Source organism: Nomascus leucogenys, chromosome 14 (genome assembly GCF_006542625.1).
Source record: "Nomascus leucogenys isolate Asia chromosome 14, Asia_NLE_v1, whole genome shotgun sequence".
In the NCBI taxonomy this organism is placed as follows: Eukaryota; Metazoa; Chordata; class Mammalia; order Primates; family Hylobatidae; genus Nomascus; species Nomascus leucogenys.
In genome coordinates, this window is record NC_044394.1 from 79,356,891 (window position 1) to 79,365,745 (window position 8,855).

An 8,855-nucleotide genomic window follows, 5' to 3' on the forward strand; every position below is an offset into this window, starting at 1 on the left:
ACCCCTCAGGAATGAAGGTTTGGGTCACTCCACCAGGAAAAAACACATGACATGCTGAGGTGTTTGCTGAAGCCAAAGGGAATACAGAATGGGTAGAAGAAGGTAGTCATCAATAACAGCTATGACCACATGACCAGGTGCAGAAATGAGGACTGTAATTGTCAAGAGTATTTCTTCCTTCTTTTGTTAAAAACATGTTTGTGCATATATACACTTGGACTAAGAAAATATTTTATTTACTTTCTTCTTTATCATATGATACAAATTTATTGAGTTTACATCGGCATTTAAGTATTGTTAACTTTATGTAATAATATTTGGGTTGGGGATTGGTACGTTTCTGGCTGTATAAAGCATTGCCGTATTATGTTAGGTGTAATTATGACCTTATTATTGTCTTTATTTGAAGATTGTGTATGATCTCAGGAGATGTATATGGGTTCAAGTTTACAAGGGGTGGGTTTGTGATGGTTAATACTGGGTGTCAACTTGACTGGATTGAAGGATACAAAGTATTGATCCTGGATGTGTCTGTGAGAGTGTTGCCAAAGGAGATTAACATTTGAGTCAGTGGGCTGGGAAAGGCAGACCCACCCATAATCTGGGTGGGCACCATCTAATCAACTGCCAGTGCAGCTAGAATAAAAGCAGGCAGAAAAACGTGAAAAGAGAGACTAGACTAGCCTCCCAGCCTACATCTTTCTCCTGTGCTGGATGCTTCCTGCCCTTGAACATCAGACTCCAAGTTCTTCAGTTTTGAAACCCAGACTGGCTCTCCTTGCTCCTCAGCCTGCAGACAGCCTATTGTGGGACCTTAATCGTGTGAGTTAATACTTAATAAACTCCCATATATATATATATGTAAATATAATATATATTTATTATTATTATTTTTTGAGATGGAATCTTGCTCTGTCGCCCAGGCTGGAGTGCAGTGGTGCAATCTTGGCTCACTGCAAGCTCCGCCTCCTGGGTTCATGCCATTCTCTTGCCTCAGCCTCTCGAGTAGCTGGGACTACAGGTGCAGGCCACCATGCCCGGCTAATTTTTTTGTATTTTTGGTAGAGACGGGGTTTCACTGTGTTAGCCAGGATGGTCTCCATCTCCTGACCTCGTGATGCACCTGTCTCGGCCTCCCAAAGTGCTGGGATTATATATGTATTCCATTAGTTCTGTCCCTCTAGAGAACCCTGACTAATACAAGGTGAATATATAATATTGAAGTGAATGGGAGAGCCTACAATGAATTACACTAGAGACAGAAAGTGTAAAGGAAAGTCTAATACATTCTACCATACTATAATATACAAAAATTAAGCAACTCCCACCCCTAGTTTCTATATTACAATAACAACTAACAAAGCAAAATTAATTTAAAAATAGAAGGCAAATAACAAACTTGGAGAACATTCTTGTAATTCAATGACAAAAGTTAACATTCATTCTTAAATATAAAATGCTTTTCTACATCAATAAGAAAAAAAATGAATATCCTAACAGACAAATAAGGTCATGAAGAAGGTCACTAGAGAAAAATACATGCAAAAAACTTCAAACATCAGAAATCAGTTAATTACAACTTAAAGCATGATACAATTTATCACAAATTTAAAATAATGAGAATAATCAGCATTTTTCATATTTGTGAAAGAGGGTGTTCTCTCCTAAATGGATATGAAGGGTATTATTTGGTACAATATTTTAGAGGGGCCACTAGATGTGTGTGTGTAGACATATAGTAAATACTCTAAAAATATTTTTTCCGCCGGGCGCGGTGGCTCACGCTTGTAATCCCAGCACTTTGGGAGGCCGAGGCGGGCGGATCACGAGGTCAAGAGATCGAGACCACGGTGAAACCCCGTCTCTACTAAAAATACAAAAAAAATTAGCCGGGCGTGGTGGCAGGCGCCTCTAGTCCCAGCTACTTGGAGAGGCTGAGGCAGGAGAATGGCGTGAACCCGGGAGGCGGAGCTTGCAGTGAGCCGAGACTGCGCCACTGCACTCCAGCCTGGGTGACAGAGTGAGACTCCGTCTCAAAAAAAAAAAAAAAAATGTTTTTTCCTTTTCATCCACTAATTTTATCTATAAGGTTTTTTTTCCCTAAGGACAACATTGAATAATGTAGTTTCTTGGTAAATTCTAAGGATCTTTATTTCTATGTCTGTTCTTTTCTTTAGCTTTTCATGTATATATATTTTTTAGTCATAGCATCATTACAATTCTAAATGATATTTTTTCATTCATCATTGTTTCAGGACTGCAAATTCTCATCCATACAGCTCCAAAGCAGTGGTTTATAATTTCTTTTCTTTTCTGTTTTTTTTTTTTTTTTTTTTTTTTTTTTGAGACAGAGTCTCACTCTGTCACCCAGGCTGGAGTGCAGTGGCGCAATCTCAGCTCACTGCAAGCTCCCCCTCCCGGGTTCACGCCATTCTCCTGCCTCAGCCTCCGGAGTAGCTGGGACTACAGGCACCCGCTACCAAGCCTGGCTAATTTTTTGTATTTTTAGTAGAGACAGGGTTTCACCGTGTTAGCCAGGATGGTCTTGATCTCCTGACCTCGTGATCCACCCACCTCGGCCTCCCAAAGTGCTGGGATTACAGGCATGAGCCACCACGCCCAGCCTATAATTTCTAAATATATTCAGTGACATTGATTGAATGACAAATAAAACAAATCTAAAGACAGTATTAAAAATGTACCAGGAAGACTCTAAAGTTCTGTTCTAAAAAATAAAATCTACTAAAAAATACACCAGCATGTGACCTGGGTTTTAAGTTGAATTAAAAACAAAGCAAAACTTTAAACAATAAACGATTAGTTGCAACTTCATTTGACAGTAGGACTGGAGTAGGTTTCTGGATTAGAAATGTTAAGTGCTGAGATCATGTCTTATCGGTTACAGGTTGATGCCAAGAGGGCACATTCCAGGGAAGGGCCTTAGCAGAGGTGAGGTAGGCAAAAATCAAAAGTGGTGCCTCTGACTTGAAGCACCAGGAGTTGCAAGATCTGTGTGACACCTATAATCAGGTTTCTCAGGATAGAACTGCAAAGATAGATGTTGTGGCCTATTGAAAGCAACAATGCTGTGATATGCAAGAGTGTTATGTCCCCGACAGTGTAATATTAATGTATTGCCAGTAAACAGCCATTATCAAGACTCATAAAAGGAATAATTAATGGTATTGTTAGCTTTTTAAAAAATTAGAAAATAAATGGCTACTTTGGTTTTGAAATGCTAATTAATTACCATGGGATAATTTCCAGTTAGTCAAGTTTATTCCCCGCAAAGCTAGTTTTGCAAATACAGTGCAGAACCTCAGTCAGTATTGCTCACATGTAGATCTATTCAACCTATATGAAAAGAAAAAGGAAGACCCTTAATTGAAGAGACTCCCTTCAGGACCTACTCAGGCGGGGCTCTTGCTGGTCATCACAGTGCAAGGTGCACGTAAATCCCCGAGGATCCTGATTTCTCAGCAGATTTTTGAGGAACACATTCCACACTGAGAAACAGTTGACAAGATGATTTATTAATATAAGCTGGGGACAGGAGGGAAACAAAAAATAAAAATAAAATAGCAGCTTGAAAAGGAGAAATTAACCTTTGGAATGTATTATGATATTTAGAAATCAGGGCATCATTTTCCATTCCTCGGTGTTCCCAATGCAATTTTCCTTCTCTGTCTGGTCAATTTGGGAAAGAGGAGACTTTCTGTCGTGGGATTTGAAGCTGCATGCCTTTAAAACCTTCCCAGCCCTGCACAACCTCTAGATCCTTGCCAGTTGGCTTAAATTCTTCTATGTTCACAATGTGCATATATATATTTTAAAAAGAAAATAACCCCTGGCTGGCATAAGGAGGTGGTCTCTCTTTTCCTCTCTTCTCAGCGGTTTCTCTCAAACCCCCACCCTCAGCCAGCCCTGTTCACCTCTCCCCACAGAGGCAAACAAAGGAAATATTACTGCTCCTCCTGGAACCAGAGATTGCCAGCAAGTGGGCGGGCCGGTGCTGCCACAGCAGTAGACACATCTGTCACTCAAGAAATGTCACCCTGCCTTGACCAATCCATTGTATAGTTGGAATGGGGAAAGCGCTTATTTGGAAAGGCGCAGAGATGAACAGCTGTTGAACTCAGTGACATCTGGGCCAGTCTAGGAAGGGGGTGCGGGCCTGTCCAGCACATCTGCTTTCAAGAGAATGTTCATTTGTGGTAGGAAATCTTCTATTATAAATAGGCTCTTGCACACAAACACAAACACACACCTCCCCCTCCCTGCCCCCGCCCCACCAAACCACCCTGCTCAATCCCCTCTCTCACCTGTTTTTGGACAATTTCCCTCCAAATTCATATATTTCAAGAATCACAGAGTTTGTGTGAACCTATCCGCTAGTGCCAATGCCTCACTATTCACCATTGAAGGAAGTTGAAATAAACAGCCTTGTCCCCAGCCCCCTCTGGCTCAGTAAAACCAATTACCAACTGAGCACAAAAGTGCCCAGTGAAAAACAAATAAACAAACACAAAACCTCAAACCTTGGAGCAGTCACATTTTAGGGGAGGTGACAGAAGGCTTTATTTGCGAAGGCCCAGAGCTGAAGAGATTTTTGAAATTAGCAAAGGCTCACCGCTGCCTGGGAACACAGAGGATACCAGGAGCCCCTGGGACACCCGGCCACTTCCCTCACTTCATGGCGAAAGGAAAAAGCCGCTTTAATTGCCGAAGTTTATTTTTTCACAACAGTCTTTAGAGGAAGACCCTTGGCAATCCGCACTTTGAAGATTTATACATGGTACTTACCAACTCTACTTTTATATATTTGAAATAAAAATAGCTCAGCAGCAATTTGCTTCTTTTTTTTTTATCCTCGTTTTAAAACTCATTCCTCTCCTACCTTTGAAGTGTAGAGAACTCTCTCAGTCACCAGCCTTTTTTGGATGGTAGAATGTTAATCATAAGAATTTATTTTCTGTGCTAACAAATGTTTTCCTTGGAGTTTTTTTTTTTATCATTTTAGATGGAACTTTTAAAAAAGATATAAATTAAATCAGATTGTTGAGAAATTTCACTGGGGAACAACGCCTTCATTTGTAAGATTCTCCGGATCTCTGAAATGCTCAAAGAGGTTATACTTTCTCCAGAGAGAAGAAAATACTCACCACTAAGACATTAAGTCAAAGAGCATTTTCTTCTAAGGAGATTTTATTCTAATGATATGAAAGACCAATAATGATAATAGTAATAAAGTAAAAAATTGAAAAAACCAAAATATCCTATATACCTTCAGGAAGGTCTTCTTTCTGCCCAAACTTCCTGCAAGTGCTTGCTAAGGATTGTGAATCATTTCTCTAGAGCTCTGATCAGCAGATTTGATATATGGATTTAGATCAATTTTTTCTTATGGCAAATCTATATGTTATTCTCCGTCTTCATTTGGTGCTATTTGCTGAGTGGCTGTTACTTGGGGGCAAAGGTCACCTCGCTCTCTGGCGGTTGAAGCAGCCGAATAATCTTTTACTCCTCATAAGAGGAGTGTGAGATATTAAATCACACTTGACGTACCTGAGGCACAGCAACTTCATCCATATTTTATCTGCTGCAAATTTAATACCACAGCACTTTTTAGGGTGAGGTATTTATTAACTGGCTGGGGATGAGCAGTACAGAAATTCAGTTTGTTCAGGAAAATAAAATGAAGACAGTCTGACAAGTTTATGAAGTAAACACAATAGCTATTTATTACTTTTTAAACACACAGTTTGCTGAAATGTCTTTAGCAGTGTTTGTTCAATAAATGCATAATGCTTCTAAATCATCTCAGCTTACTTTTTTCTTTGAATTTTAATAAAGCCTTTTTCTCTTAAAGCAATCTGCTTTCCTCCCACTGATGGTGGCTGTTTCCGACGGCTTACCTGGCACTCTTAGGTAAAGAAGCACAGCTTTGTTCTGTGTGAACCACCCTGTGGCATTGTGGGAAATGGAATCACATTTAGGCTTGCTGCAGTCAGCCTCCTGCCCCTGAATCAGTTGATAAACTATTTCAGAGAGACAGGGCTGTCTTCGCCAGAGGACTGTTTCTCTCAATTACCCTTCTCAACTTTTCTTTCTTTCTCTTGCTTTTTCTCTCCTTATCTCTCTCTCTCTTTCTATTTTAACATCTCCTGTGTTTCACAGCATTTGTACTCTGAAATCTTTATTTTTAGCTGCAGATAAATTACAGGTTGCTTGTATGATCCACGTGCCACCTCTCTTGCTCTTTGGTGACATGAGGATACGTCAGCTATTTATTAAAAAGGGAGAATGAGGTCCACACCATTTACTTGTATGGTCATTACGTCTCATACAACTTTCTTTTCCCTTCCTTTCTTGAAAGATACAATCTTGAGAACCTCACAGCATTTTTGTGATTATAATAGTTGCCTTTTATACTTATTTGCTCATCACTTTCATTTGTGATCTTTGGCCCTTCAGTCAATTTGATCACCAGCTTGTAGCTGGTGTCTCTAAGGAAATCAGAGAGGCTCTACGCCGTAATTTGATATTAACTTTAAGTGTCCTAACTCCACAGAATGGGACTAGAGCAGTGATTCTCAAAGTGTGGTCCAGAACACAGCAGGCAGCACCTGGTAATTGTTGAATATGCAAAGTCTCTGGCCCCACCCCAGACCAACTGAATCAGAACCCTGGGGATGGGTTCAATAGTCTGGGTTTTCACAAGCCCTCCAGGTGTTTCTGATGCCTGTTCAAGTTTGAGAATCAATAGACTAAAGTCTTGATGAACCACAAACAGGTGATCTATTTGCAGTATTAGAGTCTTTTGTCAGCCCTTCCTTGACTTACCCCAGGCTTCCAGGAAGATCCTCAGGGAGTGGAGCACACAAATTTGCCAGCTTTAGGAGCACTGCTCTGATAAAGTGGACTCAGTGCTGCGTACCAATAATGTGTTGGATGAGCTAGTGCCGGTAGAACCCTCTCTCAGCATGGCTCATCCAAAGACGACTGTAACTTGCTTTAGGAAGAAAGAATAGCAATGGAACTAACATTTTTTTGAGGGAAAGGAAACTGATATCAATGGGACTCTTTAAAAAGGAGTTCTCACAACTTTTAAATTCTGTGGTGATATGCTTACTTGTATGCCTCTGGTCTTCATAAAACATTTACTCCTCTAAATATTTTCAGGAAACCATTTCACTTCAACTGGGTGTGCACTGGTTCCTTTTCTTTGGCATATTTAAAAATAATATATAAATAGGAAATGCTTCAAACCTATCTCTTTATCGTCCTTTTTAATATATTAGCTCTTCCTAGGCTATTACTGTTCTATACCTGCCTGTTAATATATCTCCTTCCTAAGCACACCATTCCAAGACACATCTTAAGTTATTCCTTTATTCTTTTCTCCACAGCATTGGAAGATCAAATCTTCCATGTCGCACTATTCCTTCTGACAATGTATCAAACCGCATCACTTTTTCAGCTTTGGATCTTACCCTCTGCAGAAGTTCATTATGTAATAGATTTCATATTAAGAAAACAGGGTTTTCTGCAGTTCTGAACATTCACAGAAACTCGGATTCACCACCAGAACCTTAGGAGGCATTTTGGTGTCTGATGCAATTTAGAACTTAAATGGAGACACAATCTGATGTCTGACCTGAATTGTTTAACTATAAAATATGTTCCTATTAGGGAAGTCACATCCAACAAAAGGAAACATACTGTGAGAGAGGACTGGGGAAAAATTAAATGACTTCTCAAAGCCTAAACCTCTGAAATATGTTAGTCCCTTTTACTTTAGGGTAACAACAAAGCATTTTTTAAAACATTCTGAAAGCTTTAAAATGTACACATATTAAAGCATCTTTATACTCCTGAATTTCAGCAGCTGAGGGAAAAAGAAAAATCTACTTATTAGGTGTATATATGCATGTGTATGTTGTTGAGAAAAATGTAATATGTATATAAATATATAATACAGATGCTATATATGTAATACATAGATGCTGTATATACATAGAATGTTGTTTTTCAAACAGCTGACTGTGACTGGATTGTGGCTCTTGAAATCTCTACTTGGTTGGTCATGATCTGCATTAAAAACTTAAATTGAATAGACAAACTAAATAGACTAAAATAGAATACAAGAGAAAATAGCAGAGTACATTACTGTATATAGTAAGGCTAAATATTATTTTTGGGAAACTTGTTTTAGTATAAGTATGTATACTGGGTAATGATATAAATACACTGATATAAAGAGTTGAATACTTACAATTAGTGACTTTATTATTAGTGTGATTTGCCTGGCATTCTCTTACCTTTAACAATAATAATCAAACAATAACAACTCCTTCTAAATACATAAAAAGTCTATATCCAAATATTGTAAATAAAATAAATGATATGGCTATGCAGTGTCGAAGCATAGAGCTTAGAGCAGTCTTTAAATACCTTGATCCATTCACTCATTTATACATTAATGAAACTTGAATAAATTAATAAACTTCCCTGTGCCTTGATTTATTTTTTATTTTTTATTTTTTTTGAGATGGAGTCTTGCTCTGTTGCCCAGGCTGGAGTGCAGTAGTGTGATCTCAGCTCACTGCAAGCTCCATCTCCTGGGTTCACGCCGTTCTCCTGCCTCAGCCTCCCGAGTAGCTGGGACTACAGGCGCCCACCACCACGCCTGGCTAATTTTTTTTTTTTTTTTTTTTGTATTTTTAGTAGAGACAGGATTTCGCCATTTTAGCCAGGATGGTCTCCATCTCCTGACCTCATGATCTGCCCATCTCTGCCTCCTAAAATGCTGGGATTACAGGCGTGAGCCACAGTTCCCAGCCTCCTTGATTTAT

General features: G+C 39.2%; 1 long non-coding RNA gene across 1 annotated transcript; it reads right to left on the reverse strand.

Moving 5' to 3' along the window:
• Nucleotides 1–3,260: 3,260 nt before the first annotated feature.
• LOC105740821 lies at nucleotides 3,261–5,456 on the reverse strand. The gene is made up of 2 exons (XR_001116908.1): nucleotides 5,285–5,456; nucleotides 3,261–3,543 (listed from the first exon to the last, which is right to left on the reverse strand). It is a non-coding gene; the product is annotated as an uncharacterized LOC105740821 (long non-coding RNA).
• Between the last annotated feature and the right edge of the window lie 3,399 nt (nucleotides 5,457–8,855).